The sequence below is a fragment of the Onychomys torridus genome, chromosome 6 (genome assembly GCF_903995425.1).
Source record: "Onychomys torridus chromosome 6, mOncTor1.1, whole genome shotgun sequence".
NCBI lineage: Eukaryota > Metazoa > Chordata > Mammalia > Rodentia > Cricetidae > Onychomys > Onychomys torridus.
The window spans coordinates 96,834,957-96,854,689 of record NC_050448.1 but is presented as its reverse complement, the minus strand read 5'-3'; the positions used below and the strand labels follow the sequence as shown (position 1 = coordinate 96,854,689).

General features: G+C 46.3%; 1 protein-coding gene across 2 annotated transcripts in view; it reads left to right on the top strand.

Moving 5' to 3' along the window:
* Slc44a3 (solute carrier family 44 member 3) overlaps positions 1-19,733 on the top strand; it is a 71,829-nt gene that overhangs the window by 46,129 nt on the left and 5,967 nt on the right. The window lies entirely within an intron of this gene.

Here is a 19,733-nt window from a genome sequence, read left to right as displayed (position 1 = left end):
TTTCAAGCTACAAATATTCTCTTTAAAAATCTTTCAAATTGACAGAGGCTTAAATAAACGTTTTCTTTTTTCTGTAGCTCATTTAGGAAAGTTTAATAGCCCTTAGTCACATTTATACAAAGCAGTGTTTTTGTAAGGCAGCGGGCTGTTTTATAATTTAAGTGTGTGCAGAGATCTCACTTAGAAAAGTCATTCTTATTATGGCCCATCTTTCTAGCAGATGCTCTACCAGAAATGAAGGGGCTAATTAGGCCGCCATGTTTGATGTCTCGTAAGTGGTATTTAAAATACCTTTCATTATTCAGGGAAAGTGTAGCGTTCCTTTTTGTAAGCCCTGCTCTATTTTTAAGTCTGAATCTGGGTGCACATTTTAGAACACATTTAGATCTAAATACCACAAGCCACGATATATAAAACACAATAAGGCAATGTGGCATTTTTCAGAAAGGTGGGGCATATATCTAATCCAAGCCACGCCTTGTGAATACACTCATGGACTAAAATGCCATGCTTCTCTTCTCAGAGCTGTGTGTATGAGTCTGGACACCAGCAGCTGATATAAAGATTTTGAGATGTATTGGTACATTGATAAGTGATGAGATATAGTTAGACTGACAGGCAAAGGCCATGGGGCCCCTCACACAAACACATTAGCTAGATGGTCCTCCAAGGCTCCAAGCTGGTGCCAGCACCTCTCTGTTTCATGGGATTCAGGTTCTTCCTGAGCCCTTCCCTATTTTACTCTTGGTGTCAAACTACCCCCACGGGAACCTAGGACACCACTGTATCAGGAGGAGAGAAAAATCAGTGGGGAAGAGGCAGACTGAGGTCCATTCATGCCACCCCACCCTGTCTTCTGTGCAGACTGCTTCACTTATGAGACATCAGATAGCGCCACTATCTGTGACTTGGGTTTGGAGTCTACCATTAGGGGGTGGGATGTCTGGACTCTGCTAGTCAGCACATTTGGAAACCATTGTCTGATTTTGTTACTTTTGTTTTTTTCCGCTCTGTTACCCTCAGGGACATAGTCTCTGCCTTCTAAAATCTCACCTGCTAATATTAACTAAGACCTTTTCTCTTGGGAGTGGAGAGTAGTGCCGAGGTCGGGTGCAGTGTTCATATCAACCACACTGTAATTACCTTTATACCGGTGGGAGTCCTGGTAACAGATATGCAGGGGGAGTGATTGTCCTGGGCAAAAAGAGGAAGCTGGCCTTGCTCCAGCTCCGAGAGTGAGTCAGTGGGACAAGCAGGGTGGCTCTCTGAGATTCTGACCTTGGGGTCTGTGCTGCAAGCCATGGCCTCCACTGGCTCTCATGGCCTCACTACACTAGGGTGACTCCTCAGGATTGGGCAATGCCATCTGGCATGAGGGCTGCTGACGGAGGAGGCTGGGAAAGAAGAGTGGAGAGGAGGAATGGGAAGGAAAGACAAGACTGAGGAGAACACTGACAAGCAGAGAAGGGTCTGGAAGGGTCTGGTCCAAATGACGTCCTGGAAGTGAGGTGAATGACTGAGAAGGAAGACAGCCAGTGGAGATCAACCATCGTGGGGTTGGGGGAGACAGTTTCAGAGGGAGAAAAAGAGAACACTGACGTGCTGAATGAGCAACACAAACACTGCTGTGGTTAACGGAGAAAGGCTCAGCTTTCTTATAAATGGTGCCAAAGAAACAAAGAAAAAGGAAAAGACAATTCCACCATAAATTAAAAAAATAATAATTCAGAGAAACCCTGTCTCAAAAAACCAAAATAATGACGATGATGACGATGATGATGATGATTCAAAATGGGGCAGAGACCCAATATAAATCCAAACTGTAAAACTTTCCAGGAGAGTAACCACAAGTTTGAGCAGAGGAGTTCTTAAATACGACACAGAAATCATGAACTATCAAAAAGAAGAATAGGGCACAGAGGAGGCCGAGCTGGTAGGGGGCTTAACCTAGCGTGCATGTCCAATCCCTGTAATCCCAGGGCTGGGGAGACGGGTGCAGGAGTTCAAGGCTAGACTCAGCTACACAGAAAGTTCAAGGCTAGTCTGAGTTATACAAGAGTGAGAAGAGAGGAAGGAGGGGGCAGGGAGGGGAGGATAATGACGGTAAAATGGTAGTCAGCACAGCTGTCCATCTCCTCTGCCAAGAAACAAAGGAAAGTGAGTTCAAAGTGAAGAACTGACTTTAGATTAGACTGGCAAATAGCCTCCCATTGGACTAGGTTACTGTGGGGGTGGGGGAAGTTTGGGCATCTCCGTGCCTGGAAATCAGATACAAAAAGGCCAAGCCTGTTCTCTTTGCTCTGTTTGATGGTAAGGAGGCTAGGGAAGCTGGAAGACAATCAAATGTATTTGTCCCACTCAGAACCCAGGTTACCTCCCTGCAGCTCAGAGGCAGCTGTGGTTCATCACTGCTTCCTAAAAGCCTCATCCATCTTCACTAAAACCCAGGACAGAGGCAGGGTGAGGTTTCTGCCTTTTGTAGTAAACACCCAGCCTAAGGCTGCGTGGTACTTCCTTTGCAGAGTAGGGTAATAAAACACCAAACCTCATCATTTCTCATTTTCTTCTCTCTGCTTCATAAATACCAAATGTGTGTACAGCTGAAAAATAATTGTCACCTCACACATTCATGGACACAAAAATCATTTATTGCCGGGCAGTGGTGGCACACGCCTTTAATCCCAGCACTCGGGAGGCAGAGCCAGGTGGATCTCTGTGAGTTCAAGGCCAGCCTAGGCTACCAAGTGAGTCCCAGGAAAGGCGCAAAGCTACACAAAGAAACCCTGTCTTGAAAAAAAAAATCATTTATTTATGCTGTGTGCAACCAATTGAGCCTGGGCTTCATAGGCAAAGGGAACCAAGGGAATTTGAGATGTGTATGTAGAAGAAACACACGCATGAGACATGTATACAACAGTAAGAAATTCAGAAAATGAAGACACTCAGAAAAGGACAACCTTGATAACTGAGTGCCCATGGATATCACCAGCTGATAAAACAGTGACAAGGTGGGCTGTAGGCAGTTGGTACCAGCTGCTAATCAATCCTGCAAGGTGAAGTAGTATCCCAGCTTCCAGGCCAGGAGACTGAGGCTTGGAGAAGGCTCATAGTCAGTGTCAGAACCAGGAGCCAGTCTAAGTCCATTCACCCCCCCACAACCAAGCCACACACACCAGCCACAAACTCAGAAGCACCACTAGAACTGTTCCCAGCAGTTTTCAGATCCAGACAGGCTAGCTTACTTGATGGGGGGAGGCTTGCTAATGGCAGACTTGGAAAGGACAAGAAGTATGCAGGGCCACCAGAAGCCACGACTATGGATCCTGTGGTTTCAGGCCAGAGAAGCCTTGGCTGGGTGGTCTGACTCCCCTCCTCTCCCTAGGCAAGTCAGTGGTCCAGGCTTCTGGTCCTGGAGGCTGGTTTGCATCAGTCTGGCTGGCAAGGAAGCCTGGAGCCTCCTTGCTCCCTACCAACACCCTTGAGGGATCTGATCGAAATCTTCCCGAGGGACCCTGATGCTAACCAACCAGAAAGCCTACCTTCTGTGTTTCTTACTGTCCTCACCCAGTCCCTCGTGATAACGCCTTCCCACCTATGTGCAGGGCACCTGCCCCAGCTCTGATGGTGGCTTTAGATCGGCGCCCTTTGAAGTACAAAATTCACTGGTGGGCCTACAGCATGCTAACAGATGCTTCTGCTTTGATCTGAAAATATGCCAGAATTTTTCTTTTTCAAATCTTAGAGAAAAATCACAAAATCCTATAGGTTTTTATTCTTGTACACGAAGAAGGGCTTTTTACCAATCAGTAAAGTAGAACTTCTGGTTCTTAAGATGTGTTTTTTTATGAACCCCAATAAATGTGCTACTCTGTTTCCTTAGACTTCATCTTCTCCAGTCTATTATGACAGCTAACTATCTGGATGGTACCTGGCAACTGTCTGAGTTTGGGACCTGTCTTAGGTTAGGTTTCTATTGCTGTGAAGAGACACCATGACCACAGTAGCTCTTCTAAAGAAAACAATTAATTGAGGCTTGCTTACAGTTTCAGAGGCTCAGGCCATAGTCATCATGACGGGGGGCATGGCAGCATAGGAAGTCAACTGCTGTCAGACTGGGAGATATCCTGAGCCTTAGGAAACCTCGAAGCCCGCCCCCACAGTGACAGACTTCCTCTGACAAGGCCACACCCACTCCAACAAAGCCACACCTCCTGATAGTGCCACTCCCTTTGGGATTATGGATGCCAATTACATTCAAACTACTACTAGAGCCTAGGTTGGCAGAGAGTTGGCATGGTGCAAATTGGGAAAAATACAACCAGTATTGTTCAGTCTCGGTTGTTCATTTAAGGAACATACTTTGTTGAGTATCTGGTTCTAACTTATTTTTTTATTTTCATTTGTTGTCATTTTAAGCATTGGCTTCCTTTTCCATTTTTTTCCCTTCCAGCAGAAGTGGAAATAGGTGTAGAAAGTGAGCTATGGGGTGATACCAATACCATTTGAAAACCACCAGTCTCCTGGGAGAATCTCCCAGGAAATGTCAGCTCCTCAGTTGGGTGTCACGGCTGTTTGCCTCTGCACCTTCCTTCTTTGTGTAACTTAAGCTGGCCACTCAACCCCAGGAGCTTTACAGGTTGAAAGAGTTGGGTTAAATAACTCCCACATCCATACAGAGCCTTCTGACCCTTGTTGGACTAGCTAGCTCAGAGCAGAAGCAGGTAGATGCCAGCCGGCTTGATCATGTGCCTGACAAGTAAGTATGATTGTTGCTCAGAAAGACAGAGAGCTGCCCGGGTTTCCATGCAAATGCCAGGAAGGTTCAGACAGTCTCGTTCATTTGAGTGCAGAAAAAAAGCTTGCTGCTTCCTGGAGACAGGCTCATCTCCTATCCACCACCACCAACCACCTGCCTGCCAGTCATTTTTATTAGTGAACATAAAGTCAATCTGTCTTCCAAGGTTTTGTAGTCAACTTGACTTGTAAAATCTAAAAGCCTTCTGTCCCCAGGTCCTTGCAGTTAGCTCTGCCCCAATGATGGCCTTTCTTCCCATCCCTGAATAGCATCAGTACTCCGTGACTTTTCCATGTCAGGTTTGGGTTCCTCACAAGCCAGGGATGGCAGATCACCACTGAAACTTCTTTTCCTTCCTCAGAGCAGCATGTGCATCTCAGGGGAGGGATGCAATGAACTATGGGAAATTCCTTTAGCAAGATTCTGAGAAGGATGGAAAGAGAGGCCTAAGAGAAAGTTCTTTCAGTCACCAAGGTGGCCCTAATAGTAACTCTGGTCATAGAGCATCCAGGCAGCCTCTCTATCTACAGCAGAGCTGGCCCTGCCTCCTGCTTCCCTGCTAGCTGGCTCAGAGCTATCCCTGGGCAGCCAGCTGTTGCAGGAGAGGTGCCTCCCGCTCGCGCATTTTAGAGGGAAGCGCACATGTGTGACCACATCGGTCTGCATGAAGGCTCGTATATGAATAGTGATGATCCCAGTTGCAGCTGTCTCCCAGCAAATGCTATTACCCCTGCTTTAGATAGAAAGGAATTCAGGCTCATCTTTGTCAGAGGCCCCAGTCTGTCTGGAAGAAAACCAGCTGAGTCCCTGCGCTTCCTGGTGGGTGGTACAAGAGCTGCTGCTGGGTAAGAAGGGCTTTGTGTGCCTGCCCAGGCCCGCCTTACACCTGCTGTGAGCATGCTGCAAGTGTCAGGGCATAAGAGGGCCAGGCCCTGGTGTGCTCTTCTCTAAGGAGGCCCTGGAACTACCCTCAAGGAGCAGCTGCCGCCAGACGAGACTCTGAGGTCCTTCCTGATTTGAGATTCTATTTTAAGGGGAAAACAATTGAAGTTTATTAAATGAAGGATGGCATCACTATCAGGAAGGAAGGGGATGACACAGGGGTATGAGGGTAAGCAGGCACCTCTGCGGGGAAGTGACTGTGTTCAGCACAAGCGGCTTTGACTCCCACCCCCCACCCCAGAGTGCTGCCGCCAGAGACACGATGCCTGCTGTATGTTCGTTTGGTACTTACAGATGCTGTGCTGGACACTTTTGTCTCACCTGCATTAACTACAGTCGACCTCACCCACGAGCCCTTGGGAAGTGCACTGTGATTATTCCCTTCCAAACAGATGATACCACTTTGACGCTAAGCTAAGTGAGTGACGCCTCTTGAGCTTCAGAAGACACAATAGGCCTTTCTTCTTCCTTACCAAAGTTCAAAACAGTTGAGAGACACAAGAGTCAAGCCTGAAAATATCACCTCGAATACCAAATCAGCTGGCTGGTAAATGGATCCCAGAAACAGCTTGTGAATGCTTCACCCTAAGTCAGAAGGACCAAGCCACCTTCTTGCAGGCCTTACTCACAGAATGGGGAGCTGCAGTTGAAAGAGTGAAGGTTCTGTGACGGCACGACACCGCCCCCCACCACAAGAGAGCCAGGAGAGGACTGAGCAAGCTGTGCTCTGCTCCCCATTCCACACATACTAGCTCCTGAAGTCTGCCTCTTCCCCATGGAGGACTGAGGTGTGTCCTCCTAAAAGAGAGTCTGGGCCATTTAACAACAAAAGGAGGATGACCTAGTTGACCTTGACCTTGACTCCAGGATGGAAACTTGGGTTTTCATCAGTCCTGGGGCACTCCCTCCACAGGCTAGGTCCTCAGAACCCCAGCCTTTCAGACATCAGAAGAAACCTTCCCTTCATTATAGCAAAATCTGTAAGCCAAGAGGACTTGTTACTCATCCAAGGGTACATGGTGAGCAGAGTTCTTTCATCCCTCCTCTCTATCCCGTGTCCCCTCCTGCCTTCCACACCTCACTAGGAGGTTAAGGATAGGCAAGTGTGTCCCCTTATACAGTGTGACCAAAGAACTATATGCAGATTGCCCCCTTCACAGGGGCAACATGGAAGACAGACCTGTGCTCCTAAGGCAGAAGGGTAAGGAATGTTTGGGTCCTTGGAGGGCCAGGATCTCCCTGTAATAACAGGACCAGACGCTCAGCTTCCTGTTCCAGGCCCCTCCTATCTCCCTTCTTCCCTTCTTCTAGAAGATAGCTGCCCCATCTACCAGTGTTCTCTCTTCCTTATTCCTTACCTCTCTTAGAACCTGCGTCCATATTTCCATTTCCCCAGGACTGGGCTAGAATAAGAAGAATTCAGTTTGAGGCAGATAGTTCTGGGTCTGAGTCATGTGCTGTGGGACCTGAGATGGTTCCCTTCACCCCCATTAGCCTCTGTTTCCTCAAATATAAAGCAAAAGTTTCAATGGCTACCTCGTGGGTATGAGGGATGATTAAATAAGCTAACACACCAATATTTAAGTGTGCCGTCTGCCTCTGCTTACGTGTTCTATTCATGTTATTTGCTATAATGAAGGAAAGCTATCTCCTGATGTCTAATGGGCTAGGACTCTGAGGACCTAGCCCATGGAAAGAATGCCCCCAGAGGACTAGTGAAAAATCTAAGTTTGAATCCTGGAGTCAGGGGGGGTCACCCGGATTCTCCTGGTTTTGTTGCACAATAGGGGAGGGGAAGAGGAAGGGGGAGGGTTTAGTTACTTTCACTTACCAATTCACCAAATATTAGAAGTCTGTGTGCCTGGAGAAGTTGATGGTTAAAGTGCCTGTTTCCCAGGGTTAAGTAAAGCACTTTTGCAAAGCTCTTAGTTCTGTGGCTGGCATGTATAGATAAAACAGAAGGCATTCACATTACCATCACCAACTTATCACTGAGTGTGGGAGCTCCCGGTTGTATCCTGTAGCACTCCAAGATTGCTGAGTTCACGAGGTTGTCCATCAGATCCTCTCTGTTGAGGGGTATCAGTATCCATGGAGGGCTTCCCCTACAAATGGTTTTCTTCCCCAAGCCCAGCCTCTACCACTGTATTCATCACTCATTGGGAGAGCAGAGCTGCTCAGGGGACTACTTTCGCTTCCCACATTCCTAAGCAACTCCAGTGTTCAGCACTTCTACCCACATCTGAGATCAGGATTCAGGCTGTGACTGTGGCTGGAGACTGAGAAAATCGGCCCACCTGGCCCAGTAGTTCTAGGAGGCAGGCTTGTCTGACCTGTCTCCTCTGTATCAAGCCTTTGTCACCCCAACAATTTCGGGTCACTCTCATTGTTTTTCAAGACAGAGACTCACTGTGTAGCTCTGGGTGTCCTTTAACTCACTCGGTAGACCAGGCTGGCTTTGAACTCACAGAGATCCACCTGCTTCTGCCTCCTGAGTGCTGGGATTAAAGGTGTGTGTCACTATGCCTGGCTCATCAGGAACTTTGGTGACATGGCCTAGCAAGGGTCAAGGGTAACTAGGAATGTTTTCAGAAACACAAGTCTAAGATGTCACCCTACTCCAGGGGCCACCATTTCTTAATTATGAGACACTCTGCACAATTACGAGCTCCAAATAAAACACAAGGCCACCAATTGATGCTCTTACCTTCCCATGAAGACTTGTCTTAGATACGCTGGAAGTAGCAGATGGGACCACTTGGGTTTTTAACTTTGACCTATGAAAACTACCCCTGAAGTCAGCAAAACCCAGTTTCCTCATAAATAAGGGCACCCTGTGACAAACACTGTTTGAATGTGGGGGACCTGGCAGCCAAAGAAGCAGATCTTCTCCTACATTCTTCCCCTCAGCAGCTTTGTGTCTGTAGTAGGTGCCCTGATTGTCTGCGTCTGAAGATAGACCATCCTCTGTGTTCACAGGCGGGGAGGCGGGAGGTGCTCAGGATGCAAGCAGGAGGTTTGACAGCCCAACCCTACCTCAAAAGATGTAAAAATTATAAATGATTGTTGACGTCTCCCAAACTTGTTAACATGGGAAATGGAATTAAACAATGAAATAGCTCCTACCACAAATCTGATCTTCCTTGTAATAGGGAGCAGGCTTCTTCATGCCATCTGTCTTTGGGTCTTCTTCTGCAAAAAAATGCTACCACCAGTGGCTCCTTGAGACTCCTCCAAAGTCCTTACCTCCCCTCCCCTTCCCACCTTCTAAGCAAGGCATCGGCTGTGGGTACGTTCCTCAGCTGTACTTCCTCAGTTATCTCTGCCCTGGATATCGCAGGAAGTGCTTGGTCAGAGGCTAGAGAGTGCACTCACAAGACAAAGAAAAGAGAGGAGGTGTGAGGCAGCGCGATTAGGAATACAAAAGTTTTGATTTGGCAGTCACTAATTCATGTGGGAATCCCATGAGGCTCTTGCCTCCTAAGCTTCATATTTGAGTGACTTTCACATGATTTGGGAATCAAATACCAAGCCTCAGGTGTGTGAGAATCACTGTATCATGTCTCATAACCCAAGTTCTTACATTTGCTACTGTGAGACATTCAGACCATATTGGGAAGCTCTCCCCTTCGCTTTCCCCATTGCAGGGAAGGGCTCAATGGGTGAAAAGCTGGGGGAAAGGGAGGGAAAAGCTAGTAAAAGTGGTAGATGGATTATCTTCTTGCCCTCACTCTGAACTTAGCACCTTGGGTGGGGGTGGGGGTGGGGGGGGTAAATAGAGCCTGAGTCCTGCAGGGAGGAGAGAAAGGAAGAAATCACGGTAATAAGAGGAGGTAACAGGCACGTACATGCGTGGCAGAGATGGTGGGCAGCCCCCCTTCTGCTCAGGGACTCCTCTCTCTAGACATTAGGAAACAAATTCTCTAAAACGTAGGCAAGGGAATGGTGTTGGTAAACTTAGTTCCACTGGATTCCTTGAGTAGGTGGGGCTAGGAAGTTTCCAAAAGCTCTGACTGTTGGAGCCAGGCTTGGACGACAGTTGTGGTTTCCTCTTCCCACTCCTTTGCCTGTCACAGAATGCTTCGGTTGGCACGGGGGTGGAGTAAGAGCTTTAGTGAGATTGCATTAGCTGAGGAATGAGATAGCTGCACTGAATGACTTCATCGGGACGCATCTCAGCGTGAGTGGAGACGTTGTCTTGGCGTGTTTGCCATACCACACTTCTCACCATGAGAGGGACGCCAGAAAAGTTTGGGGAGGTCCAAAGAACAAGAGGCTGCTGCTCTCGTGAAGTGCCCTATTCTAGTCTGTATCTGGGAGCTTGACCAACGCAGACCTTCCACACGTGTCTATGGCCGAAAGGATGACCATGAGGCCCATGTGGTCTTAACACAGCCCTGGGTCCATGCTGAATTCAGATAGCTCTTTCATTTGCAAAGAATAGCTAGGAATCTGAAAGAGAGAGAGAGAAAAAAAAGTACTAGTTCAAAAGAGCTGCCCTTATCTGGGACTGATGTCAGGAGAACAGTTTTCTGAGCAGATGTGTCAATGGGAAAGGGGAGGTTGACATGGGAAGACCAGGCTTTGGACGCTCAGAAAGAAAATATCTGTCATACAAAAAGTCATCATAATTAAGATGCTACAATACTAGCATAAACAAATATGGTAGATAGATATATAGACTTTTGCAGCAGATTAGAGAGCCTAGAAATAAATTGTCTCATAGATGGCTAGAGACACCAAATTATATCATAGAGAGAGGATAATCTTTCCAAAAGATGTGCTGAAGACTTTCACTGTGTGACATTCAAAAAACAACTCATAATGAATTTTAACCTGAAAGACCTAAAACTATAAATCCCTGGGCTGGAGAGAAGGTTCAGTGGTTAAGAGCACTGGCTGCTCTTTGAGAAAACCTGGATTTGATTCCTAGAACCTACATCCCAGCTCATAACCACCTGTAACCCCAGATTGAGATTTTTCCTGGCCTCTTTGAACAGTGCACACATGCAGGCCAAACATCCATACATATTAAATAAAGTAGATTAAAATTTTTTAAAAACTATAAAATGTTCTTCTTTCTGGAAGAAAACATAGGAAGGGAGTGGAAGGCATTGAATATGGCACCAATATATATCTGTGTGTGTGTGTGTGTGTGTGTGTGTGTGTGTGTGTAGCTTTGGAGCTTATCTTGGAACTCTCTCTGTAGTTGGCTGGCCTCAAACTCACAGAGATCCAGCTTAGGCTTGTTTCTAACTAGCTCTTATAACTTAAATTAACCTGTTTCTATTAATCTACATGCTGTCATGTGGCTTGTGGCCTTTACCTCTCCTCCTGTATGTCCTGCTTCCTCTGGTATCTCTCCCCCACCTAGATTCATCTCCTCTTCTCTCTTTGCCTAGAAGTCTCATCTAACCTCTTCCTGCCTAGCTACTGGACATTTAGCTCTTTAGTAAACCAATCAGAAGGCCCCTTGGCAAAGACACATCTTCACAGTGTACAAAAAGATTATTCCACAGCATTAAATAATCCATTTCAAAAGGATGAATGTCATATCTTTTCATCTGTGTTAGTCAGTCCTTCATTACTGTGACAAAATCCCAGAGAGAAGCAACTTAAAGGATGAAGATTTTCTTTTAGCTCATGGTCTTCAGTCCATGCTAACTTGGCTCCTTTCCTTCTGGGTTCAAGCATGGTGAGGCAGAACATCATGTGGTGGGGGAGTATATGAAAGTGGCACACTTTATGGTGGACAGAACATAGAGAGAAAAAAAAAGAGTAAGTGCTAAAGGACAATATCAGCACTTCAAAGACATGCACCCACCTCCTAGTACAACATTTAGCCATGGACACATCCATGGGGTAATCCATTGATGAGGTTATGTCCTCGTGAGTCTTTGGGGTGGGGAGTGGAGAGGACATCTGATATCCAAATCACAACACCACTATGTGAAGTATCTAAAGAAGTTAAAATTAGCAGAAATGGAAGATAGAAAAGTGGTTGCCCAGGACTGAGATGTTTTGTGGATATTGAGTGTCTGCTGTAAAATGAAATGATTCTAGAGATCTGTGCACAACCATTTATATGCATTTATATGCACTGCTTGCCTGATATCCCAAAACTGTTTGAGATGATAAACTTCCTGTCATACGTTTTTACTACAATAAAAAGAAAGGGAAAGATATGCTATTATATATTTTTAGCCAATGCATTTTTTCTTCTAACAGTTTTTCCTGCAAGGTTTACCAAACCATGGTACAGAGCAGAACCAGGGTTCTAACTGTTGGCCCTTGTCCCTCAACCTAGCAGGTCAGCCTTGCCAGCTCCTTGTCAATCAGTAGTGTGCTCCTGGGTGGGTAGACACCCGACTTGAGACTATTTCCCCCTACCATGTGGTACCTGGGAATACACACCATTCCACTTCTATCTGCATTTCACTATCTATACCCCATTTCCTCAGTGCTCAGCTCCAAATTGGAGATGCTTAGTGTTAAGTAAAGGACCAAATGTCTAACGTCTGTGAACACCATGGTGTTCATGGAGCTTTTATAGTATAACAGGCCCAGGGTAAACATCGCTTTTTTTCATATTTATTTTTTTTTTGAGAGTCTCATACACGAGTACTGTATTTACATCAGGGCTAAACATTTTGTGCACACCATCTAGGTTTAACCTCTTAAGGACTCTGAGTGTCAGGTAGCTGTCAGCCACACTGTACAAATGAAGAAACTGAGACCCAGAGGCTAAGGAGCTTAACCAGGACGACATTGACAGCGGTACTATGGAGGTCATCTGGAACACTGCCACAAGCCATGATGTCACTGGCCTGGTGGCCCTGGCTGAGGTTCTTGTCAGGGATGAGGGTGAGGAGGAGGAGACTGACGGTTCCAGTAGCCAGGGGCAAGCCCACCTATTCTGTGTTTCTAACAAAGTCTGAAGTCAGCAGCCAGACCAGCCCTTACCATTTTACACATCCACAGTTTAATTTGTCCGTAACAAAAGACCAGGCCCCCTTCTGACTTGCTCATTTCCTCCACTGACTACAACACAGGTCAAAAGACATCTGGTGGCTGCCATCATTCTGTACAGGGGAAGATAACAATCTATGCAGCACCGAATCCTGGACCCACCTAGTCACTCAGAGCCACATAGTTGCATTGCAAGGCACAGAGCTCTCCTACATCAGCCAAGGGTCAAGTTCAGCAAGATGCGCTTGTCTGGTTGGGCGTTTGCTGGATCTGAGGGAAGATGGGTACTCTTCTCACAGAGTATGTGCTGTTTGCTCTCTGATTATGCTCATGTTGACCGTCTCTCCGTGGCCACAGCCTACTGAGAATGCTTTATTCTCAGTAGAATTTGAAGATTTTCCTGGGGGACATCCAAAGGTACCTTGAAATTTATTTCAGGCCAGGCAGTGGTGGCGCACGCCTTTAATCCCAGCACTTGGGAGGCAGAGCCAGGAGGATCTCTGTGAGTTCAAGGCCAGCCTGGGATACAGAGTGAGTTCCAAGGAAGGCACAAAGCTATGCAGAGAAACCCTGTCTTAAAAAAAAAAAAAAAAAAAGGGAAGAAAGAGAGAAAGAAAGAAAAAAAGAAATTTATTTCAGCACACTTATTTGTTTACTTGTTTATTATTTACTTGGTGAGCTACACATATACCACAACACAAGTGTAGAGGTCAGAGGACTCACCTCGGGGAGCTGGCTCTCTTCTTCCATATGTGGGTCCCAGGAATCAAACTCAGGTGGTCAAGCCTGGTGGGAAGTGCTTTTACCCACTGAACTATCCTACCAGCCCTGAGCCTTTTAATCCTAACCCTTTACTAAAGAAACAAACATGCTAATCAGCCAAATTCAGGTTTAGTGTGAAGGACTATTATGTGGAAGAAAATCTTTGCCAAAACCATCTTCATTTATCTAGTCAACAGTCAGTGTTCCCTAAAGCTAAAACACAATGCTGAGAAAAGTAAGCCCTCTAATCCTCATGGCAGTTCTCATGGGGCTGGACAGATGGCTCAGTGGTTAAAAGCACTGGCTGATCTTCCAGAAGACCTGGGTTCAAACACCTGCACCCTCGTGGTGACTCACAACAGTCTGTGACTCCAGTTCCAGGGAATCTAAAACCCTCCTCTGAACTCCTAAAATTAATAAATCTACAAATATTTTTTAAAAGCAACAATTTTCATGCGGGTATAATTCATGTGTGTTGAAGGTGTGTGCACACATGTGTGCATGGCATGTGAGGCCAGAAGACCACGTTCTGCATCATCCCCTCAGTCACTGTCCACCTTTGTTTCACACAGGGTCTCCCCGGCTTAGAACTCACCAGGTAGGCAAGGCTGGCTGGCTAGTGAGTCCCAGGGATCTTCCTGTCTCTGCCTTCCCTGGGCTGTGACCAAAAGCAAGTGCCACTGACCTGTTTGTTTGTTTGCTTGCTTTGTTTTGTGAGACAAGGTCTCACTATATGTCCCCAGCTGGCCCTGAACTTACATGTAGACCAAGCATGCTTTGAACTCACAGAGATCTGCCTACCTGCCTCTAGAGTGCTGGGATTAAAGGTGTGAGTGGCTAGGTAGGTCTGGCCCATTTTGCTTGTTTTGATTTCCACCATGGATCTGACTTAAGTCTTTCTTCATGCCTCCAGGATAAGCACTTGACCCACTGAGCTGTCTTTCTAGGCCCAGTTTTTCATGATTGTCTTGTTTTTTGTTTGTTTGTTTGTTTTTTGGTTTGTTTGTTTGTTTGTTTGTTTGTTTGTTTGTTTTTTGAGACAGGGTTTCTCTGTGTAGCTTTGCGCCTCTCCTGGAACTCACTCTGTAGACCAGGCTGGCCTCGAACTCACAGAGATCCTCCTGCCTCTGTTTTCTAAGTGCTGGGATTAAAGGCGTGCTCCACCAACACCTGGCTCATGATTGTTTTTAAAAAGGGTTTTAGGACCAGTGAGACCGCTTAGTGGGTAAAACTGCATGCTACAGGAGCCAACTCGCCTGAGTTCCAAGCCAGGAACTCACAGAGGAGAGAACTGACTCCCACACGCTGACCTTGAACCTGCACACACACCATGGGACTTGTATACACACACACACACACACACACACACACACACACACACACACACACACAAATAATAATAACAAATAAAATTTAAACAAGTTAAAATAAATAGAAAAGGGGTTTTAGGAAGCTAATCTTTGTATGTGAAAGTCTGATTTGTGACAAATTCAAATATTCCTTCAGTGTGGGCTGACTACCACTTTCTTTACTTGACAACATGTACACTTTCATGGAAAAACCTTGTCGAATACAGTTCTGTTGCCCCTGAGCTGGTCTGTCTGTCTGTCCTTTCAACTAGGCATATTTGCCAAGGACTGTTGGGTGGGAAGGAAGCATCCTTCCCACGGTCTACTTGAGACTGATCGGTGGTTTCCTTTCTTCTTGCCTCTTAGCTGCTTGATTTTTTTTTTTTTTTTTTTTAATGATGAGCTTGGACAGAATCAGACCATCCTAAAAATTAAGCCTGAACGCAAACAAAGTTCAGAAAAGCAAACAAGGCTGCATTATTGTGCTTCTGGCTTTCTTGGCAGGAGTAACTCTCAGCCCCCACTCCCCACACCCAACCCTGGCGACAGGACCCCGAAGGGGACTGGACGGCAGGCTTCCCCATTCACCATCTCTTTGGTAGTGGTTTTCAGCCTGGTAAACAGTGAATTCTTGAAGCGGCCAGTAAATGCCAGGCCCTGGAAGGCTGGAGTGTGTTTGCGGGGAGGGGGTGGGGGGAGGCCTTGACTTCCTCCCCATGTGTTTGTGATAAAAATCAGAGATGAAACTGGTTTGGGCTAGTTCCTGCAAGTTTTCCTAGGGGCCTCTGAAGGCCGCCTGTGCTTCCCTGAGTTCTGAGGGAAGTGATGGTGTATTAGTTTCTCCAGTTTGTTTTAGGAGTTCTGGCTTTATTTTGAGTGAATAAAATCAGAACTCAGGAAAGCCATTCCAGAAATAAAGCTAGCTATTCATGGCAGGGCTTTGGGGCGAATCCCTTCCCTTCTCTGTGGAGGAAAATTCTATTTACTTTTTAAAAAGTCAACAGCAGCTCAGGTTCCCAGCTCTGCCATCAAAAGAAGTCACCATTTCGGTTTGGGTGGAGGACAGATGGGTGTTCTCAGGGGACAGAGGACCAAGGGCCAGGCTGTGAAAGCTTCAGTTTTGATTTTAGGAGGGGGAGGGGACCCTGTCTATGTGTTAATGTTCTTGGAGAACTTTCAAAATGAAGAGGTGATCTAGCCTTTTTGTTACCTAAAAGCACAATGATTTGAATTTTCTATTAAATGGGGATAACAGTGCCTGCAGTGATTATTCGACTGAGTTAAGGTCAAGTAATGTGATCAGGGTCCCTGGTCCACTGTGAAACACTTTGAAAACATATGTGTGTGTGTGTGTGTGTGTGTGTGTGTGTGTGTGTACACAAGTGCATCTGTGTGTGTCATATGTGTGTGTGGGTTTGAGCATACATATATATTCATGGAGGCCTGAGAAGGACATCAGGTGTCCTGCTTTATCACACTCTACCATGTTCCCATGGGATAGGGAAGGTCTCTTACTGAACCTGGAGCTGTCTGGGAGCAAGCCCCAGGAACCCTCCTGTCTCTGCCCCTTCCCACACACTAGGATTGTAGAAGTGTGTGATGAACCTCAGCTTTTCTTTCTTAAAAGATTTATGTATATGAATGTTTGCCTGCATATGTGTATGTCTGGTGCCTGCAGAGGCGGGAAGAGAGCATCAGACTCCCAGAACTGGAGTTAGAGGTTTGTGGGCTGCCATGCATGTGTCAGGAACCAAAGCCAGGTCCTATGTAAGAGCAGCAAGTGCTCTGAACCACTGAGTCATCTCTCCAGTCTTCACTCAGCTTTTAAGGTGGGCTCTGGGAATTTGAGCTGAGGTCCTCATTCGGGCATGGGAAGGGCTCTTACCCTCTGAACACTCTCCAAACAAACATGGTAGTCTTTAATACAAACCTTAAAGCCTGCTGATGTCTTTTTACAAAGCCCCCAATGGGGTTCCTTAGAAGAGGCAAGAACTCAGATCACTCTGCAGGGTTCAGGAATCAATCATTTTTAGAACCCAGCCTCCTTCTTCAAAATTGTCCTGCCATATTCACAATGGAAGATCTCATGAGAACCCCACACTGCTGCTTTGAAAGGCAACACATACCTCAAACTAAATGGTTTCCTGCAGATGGGTCTGGTGAGTCAGAGGTCCTCTCCATGCAGGAGGGATGTAACATCGGTCTCATTCATGTGACTTGGCATGCCATCTAGCCTTTCTGTGCTTGGGTACTCTCTGCTACCTTACTGACTTGGGGCTAGGATTAAATGAGTCAGTATGTTCAGGAAGAGAGCCTAGAATGTGGTACGCTTTGTGTACTGAATGGATATTGGTGACAGTATCTACTTTCACATAGAAGGTGCACACATACCTACCTACAGAAGAAAGCATTTGAAGGCCACAGATAAGAGATAATAAGCTCTCTTCAGGTTTGTGCCAAGCTGTTTCGGGGCAAACCACTAGGACGTCTGCCGGCGTCGGGGTGTTCAGGAGGCAGCACGTGAGAAGAACCACAGATCCTAGTGCTGGCATTTGTGCCCAGGGGAGAGTTTCTTGACTTTGAGCCAGGCTTTGGTTCATCCCTGCCACTGGGCCAGTGTGCTTGGTAGATGTGTGGTCACACCACATTGACCCTAAGTGCAGCAGTGCCCTGTGGGCATTATGGCCAGTGTGGGAATGTCTTGCAAACTTCTGATAGGATGGTTTTCAGCAATAATTCATGCCTCATTCTTCCCACAGTCTTTGTTATTTCCTAAGTGACTCAGAAAACTTAGAATAAAGCCTCTCTCTGATCTTCTCACATTTCATCTGCTTTCACTTTTTCATTCTAAGGTGCCTCATAGAAAGTAATATCTTTTTTTAAATTTATTTATTTTTATTTTATATGCATTAGTGTTTTGCTGTGAGTGTTGGGTCCCCTGAAACTGGAGTTACAGTAGTGAGCTGCCGTGTGGGTGCTGAGAATTGAACCCCAGTCCTTTGGAAGAATAGTCAGTGTTCTTAACCACTGAGCCATCTCTCCGGACCCAGAAAGTAAAATCTTAAACCCTTTGGCCTGAGCTAGAGAGGGAGCCACTCAGTTGGTAGAGTGCTTGCCTGAAGGGCAAATGGTGTAAATCCCAGCAGGAGACAGGAGACCAGAAGTTCAAAGCCATCCTAATTATAGAGTAAGTTCGAGAACAGGTCCATGAGAGCCTATTTCACAGAAAGGAATAAAAGCAGCTCACCCTGTGAATTTTATGTGGTCATCCACTTAAAGCGATTTAACAATTACCCTCTCTTTTTTCTTTTGCTGAAAGGTTAGCCATAATGGGGGGGGGGGGCTCCCCTAGTCACTCATGATCGACATGATGTCCTTACTTCCCTGTCCTCATCATAAGCCATCCTCTCTATACACCATCAAGCTCTGTAGCTGCGGTCAGCTCAGGCACGGGCACACACTGTGCACGGCCTAGTACAGTCCATCCTCCTGGTACCCGCTAAGGAAAGTACCTCTACTCAGCATGAGTGTGGGCCCACTAGTGCTGAAACAGCAGAAGGCTTAGTCTGTACCCTGTGTCTAGGGCGATGCTACCCTCCTCCACCCATTCGGCCAGTCGTTAATCTAGGTCATGATGTGGCACTCAGGGTTGACTCTTGTGGTAAAATACTAGTAGTCACTTCCGCAAGGCAGATATAATTTCCCCGTCAAAGATAAATGGCTATGAGCCCCTTCGAAATTTGCGGAGTTGACGCAAGCATGAAAATGCACCGTTTACCCTTTCAACATCTTAGCCAGGGAAGAAAGTCTATTTTTGTCGCTTATGAGTGATGGATAGCACTAAACTGTGAGGGAGTGGGTTTGGGGCGGGGGCTCCCTCAAAAACAAAACTACGCTTCCCCATATGACTCCGTATATCCACTAGGAATCAGTTTGGAAAGGAAATGTGTTGGGCTAGCACCTGAATGGAGAGAGGGATCCAAGATGGAGACCATGGTAACCACACTGAGCACTGGGACGTGGTTGGAGACATGTGGCTGGCCACTCATGGATCCTTGTGGTGTGAAGCCTGAGGATGAAGACAACACAGGTCCTTCCTATGCCTCCCAGAGGCTTGAAGAGCTGATCCATGCTCCCAGTGGTAAATGATGCCATCTTTGGAGAGCTCTAGGTACATGAGTGACCAGCCTTCATACACATGCAATTGCCAGATGCTGGGCTCTATAGGAATGTGTCTTCAATCCTCCCAACAGTTGGTGCTCTGCCCCCCCTTTACTGAGAAGAAAAGGGAGCTCAAGAGAGGCTGGTCACTGGCCCATGTCCAGTATCTCCTCTCTTCACTGAAAGATCTGAGCCCAGAGACAGTTGGACTACAAGGCTTGCACTTCCCGTAACCACCATGCTTTTGAATTAAGTTTTGGCCTAATAAAAACTGGTGAACATAAAATCCAGACAGTTGGAATATAAAGAAAGGATGCTTTGTCTTACTGACTCATCAGGGGGCTTTGGGAAAATGCCCTTAATCTTGGTTTCCAGTCTACAAAAGAATGAGTCTGGGCTGGGGGTACAGTTCAGCTGGTACAGTGCTGGCCCAGCATACAAGAAGGCCTGAAGTCAGTTCCCAAGACCACACAAACTGAGTGTGATTCCCTGAGCCTAAAACCTCAGCATTTGAGAAGATACAAGAGGCTCAGAAGGTCCAGGCCGTCTTTAATGATATCATAAGTTTGAGGCCAGTCTGTGATAGGTGAGCCTGTCTCAAACAAACCAAAACCAATTTACCATCCTACATACACACACACACACACACACACACACACACACACACACACACACACACACTTACTTTGACTTAATAATCTTGTTTTTGGAAGTTTAGCCTTAAGAAATCTAAAATCAGGAAATTAAGGTATTCA